The following is a 4,415-nucleotide window of genomic DNA, read 5'->3' as shown; positions in this document are numbered from 1 at the left end:
AAAAAAAAAAAAAAAAAAAGGAAATGAGAATGTAGGTGCCTGAGGCCCTATAGACACCATTGCCTTAGGGATTAATGGGAGCGGGAGGGGCACTCATGGGGGATGCACTGAGGGCCAGGCCTGTGCCAGCCGCTTTACCTTATTCAGAGTCTAATTCTCACACGGACCCCTGAGCTGCTGGCTCTTCCCTTTTCAGGGGAGGAAAAGTAAATGACAGCCTATGTCCTCTCCATGACACCACTCTGCCTCCATGGATCTCTCCAGTTTTAAGTCTCGGGAAATCTTTCAATCACACAACTTCAGTTAGCATTCCAAGAACTAGGGGAAGGCCCGAGTAATCTATTCAAAGACATGCTTCAGAAAGAACACACCAGACCCACAGAGAGTTAAAGTTGATTATCAAGAAGCAGGATACTTAGGTGTTTCCGCTATTTACATAATCATTGTAAATATAAGTTACAGACTAATTACATTGATAATTATGACAATGAGCCTGGCATGGAGGAAGAGTTTAATAAATAATATCTGACGAATGAAAGAGCTCACCTTTGAGTTCTTAATCTCGAAACATTACCAAAAAGAACAAATGAGAAGTCTAACATCTTATTAATTTGAAAACAATAATTTAAGAAAATTCTTATGATTGGCTATTAAACTTTTAGCAGAACAGTAGTAATTATCATAAAACATACTCTAAAATTAATTCTGAAATCTTGCCTTAATGTGTTTACATAAACATATTAGATGTATACATTCATGAAAATAAACCCATCTACATTCAATTGAAAAGCAGATGCTTCAACTGGAGAAAAAGGGATTTTATCTATCCATACCCAAAGCTATCTGAAATTAGGACTTTTAACCTGTTGCCCTCGTGCGCATGTGCAGTAGCTGGATTAACAGGACAGAAAGCAACAGCCCAAGAACCGACCCTCCTGCATCAAATGAGTAAACCAAAAAGGAAAGGGGATTTACGCAAACACCACAATGCCTCCCTGGGAGCCGTTCCAGTCCACCAGAACGAAATCCACCCCTTCAGCGGCATGGAAATGTATGGATACTGAATAGACCTTGCATTTACAATAAATAAACATTACATACATTTTCCAAAATGGGCTTATAAAATACAACCGGCATGGGACTGAGTTTAACTAAGCACTTTAGATATATCCTAACACCAAATCAGCTAACATTTCCCACTGAGTTTCTACAGCATAGTACTAGAATGTCCTTTCATCTCTCTGATGTCCTCTCCACAAACAAGAAAGCTGGTCAATAAAAGAAAACAAACAACAATAGAATCCAGTTTTCTACCTGATCCTGACCATCCTGGGGCCAATCTTCAACTTTCCCACAATAGCCCCAGTGAAAGCTCACATCGTCAGCCCTCACTTTTCCTTTTCTTTTGTTCCCCTTGAGAGCAGTTCCTGAAACTTACCCAAGCTGTGAGCTTCTGAGTAAGAGGCAGGTCCAGAACCTTAAAAAAAACCCATGGTATTACCACAGTAAATCACCATCTTACTGTTCGGTCTTCTCTTCTTTTACATCAAGATTTGTTTTCTGCCAGCAACCTGAGAGCGGGCTCTTTCCTAAGCCGAGATCCCAGATCACGGTCATGTGTAGAGGCCAGCCTTGCTTGTCAAGTCTTAGAGAGCTGTCTGCAGTGCGTGCCTCTTCCCCATAGCCAAGTAGGCCCGAGAAATGCTAATACTCAGCAGGACGCATCAAGAACTTTCAGCCTCAGCAATGGCTAAGAAGAAAGTATCACAAATTAACTGAAATTATCTATAGCACAAAAGAAAAGAGAAGGAATTAATCAAAGTCTCTCTCTTAATGCAATGCTTGATTGAACTACCCCAATCCTTTTTAAATAGGATACTGGTGGCAAGTGACCCCAACAACACGCCCTAGAGAGGTACACAAGGAACACTTGTTCCATTTTTTTCTTTTATGACCTCATTAAGGAGGATTTTGAAGATTGTTCCTGAAAATAAGAACAAAGTGTCCTAAGACATCTCTAACTTTTTATGTCTTTAGCCTTTTGCTGCTGCAATGGCCTTTGCGTCTGTAACTCGGTGCGTTCTGCTCGCGCTCACCTCCCCACCCAAACAAGAACTGAGTGAGAAGGCTGCACGAAAACAATCACAGCTGTACCCTCTAAACGCAGAGATGAGCTGGTTTCTTATACCAAAAAGTTTTGCCAAGACCAACTTGGGATCCATTCTTTTTTTTTTTTTCATCTTCTCCAAGTCGGAGCTGCCATTAATTAGCTCTGGGGGCTGTTTCCAGGCTCTTATCAAGGGAGGGTGCCAGCTGCCAACCCTGCCTGGTGTGAAAATACTCCACCGCCAGGAACATTTTCCTCAAAGTGTTTGTTGATTCCACGCTTCGGTTTAATATGGAGGATTATATTTTACAGTCAGAAACAAACAAACAGATTTATAACCGAAGGCTTGAAAGGCAAACGGGAAAATCAAGCAAAAGACTGAGCCTAAATGCAGTATTTTTATTGACTTCTTAGAAACCAAATAACCTGGCATATTAGTGTGTGCATTCTGCAACAGACATTCAGCCCCATTGTACTACTTAGAAGAGAATAAAAAGAAACCCTACTGTTTGAAACCCAGCGGAACATCCCCACAACAGGGCACAACTGTTCCCTCATGCATGAATGGGAAGGAGATGAAAGAAAAGATGGACTTCTGAGGTACAGCAAAAAACAAAGACAACAAAAGTGCTGACCATGAGGGAATGACACAACTCATTGCAGCGCAAAGGATAAGAGAAAGGAGCTCAGACAATGGTGAGGACAGCCAAGTGACACGGAGGAGAATTGAAAAATCTACACAAGTGTCTTTTCTCTCTGCCCTTGATGAAAAACAATTAAATATTGGTACATCTGTCACAGAAAAGATCACTGAAACCTGTAACCATCATGATGAATGGTAACTTACCTACCCAAACTGGAACTCTCCAGTTAAACCTTGTCACCTCTGTTTCTTTTTTTTTCTTTTCTTTTGAGACGGAGTCTCGCTCTGTGGCCCAGGCTGGAGTGCAGTGGCCGGATCTCAGCTCACTGCAAGCTCCGCCTCCCGGGTTTACGCCATTCTCCTGCCTCAGCCTCCCGAGTAGCTGGGACTACAGGCGCCCACCACCTCGCCCGGCTAGTTTTTTGTATTTTTTAGTAGAGACGGGGTTTCACCGTGTTAGCCAGGATGGTCTCGATCTCCTGACCTTGTGATCCGCCCGTCTCGGCCTCCCAAAGTGCTGGGATTACAGGCTTGAGCCACCGCACCCGGCCCTCGTCACCTCTGTTTCTTACCTACCCTCACTAAAATGAAAAGTTTTCATTTCTGTGACAATTTACCACATCTGAATATGCTGTAACACATTCTTACACAGAGACTAAGAGGCACTGAAGATGCCCGTGTACCCATGGATGGGAACATGGATACGAAGGTTTAAAACACTCCACGGAAAACATGGGCCTCAAGAAATTTCCAGAGAGAAACTACAGATTTTCCTCTTGACTCACATCATGATTACAGCCCTATTTAATCTAAATTTCAGATTGGTTTTCATCCAGCAGCAGCTCCAACATTTTGGCTTTAAGAGTCGTTGCTCTCAAACCCTACTGCCAAGAAGATATTGTTTGTAAACATTTAATAAGAATGAAGCAAGCTCATGATTTAATGCTACTTTTAGGTAAAGGCAGTCATTGGTATGGGATGGCAATAATTACCTTTTGATGTTTCTGTTTTTCTTAAACAGAGCACACCTGTCCACACTTCACTAACGTTGAGCCCTGCTAATGAAGTGTTCAGTGAGAAAATCCCATCTACCAAATATATGAAAAACCCACCATATGAAATCTCCACTAGATGTTTATTGCTCCGGAAGTCCACCAGCCTGGGAAAGTCACACGGTGTTTTAAAGCCAGCTCCTGGGCCTTATTCCTGGCTTGATAACGTGCAGCCCTGCACAACAGCCAAAAAGCAGTTATTGACCCTGTCAGAACACCTGATTAATGGATAAACGCTGTAATTGATTAGCAGAGAAGTGTGAATTAAAACAGGGCATGGCATCAATAACCAGCCTCTGACAACAGCAGTTGACGTAAAATGTAAAACAAGAGCCTGCGGCTATATCTCATCAAAGGCACACTTTTCTTAAAACAGGGGAGAAAGGGGGAAGTAAACAGGCCTAGTGTCCTGTCCTCTTGGTAATGATGCTGTGTGAAGCCACCAGCAAACGGCATGGGAACTCAGTTGTCAGTCCAGCTTCATATATCAAGCAGTGCAAAGCAGTTAAATATTTCTATTGCCGGGCGCGGTGGCTCAAGCCTGTAATCCCAGCACTTTGGGAGGCCGAGACGGGTGGATCACGAGGTCAGGAGATCGAGACCATCCTGGCTA

General features: G+C 42.9%; 1 protein-coding gene and 1 long non-coding RNA gene across 4 annotated transcripts in view; one reads left to right on the top strand and one right to left on the bottom strand.

The window, feature by feature from the left end:
- LOC105505864 overlaps positions 1 to 1,112 on the top strand; it is a 4,244-nt gene extending 3,132 nt beyond the window's left edge. For 2 of the 3 annotated variants that reach the window (XR_001000824.1, XR_001000826.1), the window contains exon 3: positions 197 to 529. This is a non-coding gene — a long non-coding RNA (uncharacterized LOC105505864). Of the gene's footprint in view, positions 1 to 196; positions 530 to 744 lie in introns of those variants that run through there. The other variant, XR_001000825.1, reaches the window with a different exon arrangement.
- The window catches only part of CLYBL (citrate lyase beta like), a 325,078-nt gene that overhangs the window by 186,022 nt on the left and 134,641 nt on the right, over positions 1 to 4,415 (bottom strand). The gene's annotated exons all lie outside the window — the stretch shown is intronic.

The sequence above is a fragment of the Colobus angolensis genome, unplaced genomic scaffold (genome assembly GCF_000951035.1).
Source record: "Colobus angolensis palliatus isolate OR3802 unplaced genomic scaffold, Cang.pa_1.0 Scaffold13, whole genome shotgun sequence".
Taxonomy (NCBI): Eukaryota; Metazoa; Chordata; class Mammalia; order Primates; family Cercopithecidae; genus Colobus; species Colobus angolensis.
The sequence above is the reverse complement of the archived record's forward strand: the minus strand, read 5'-3'. Positions and strand labels throughout refer to the sequence as shown.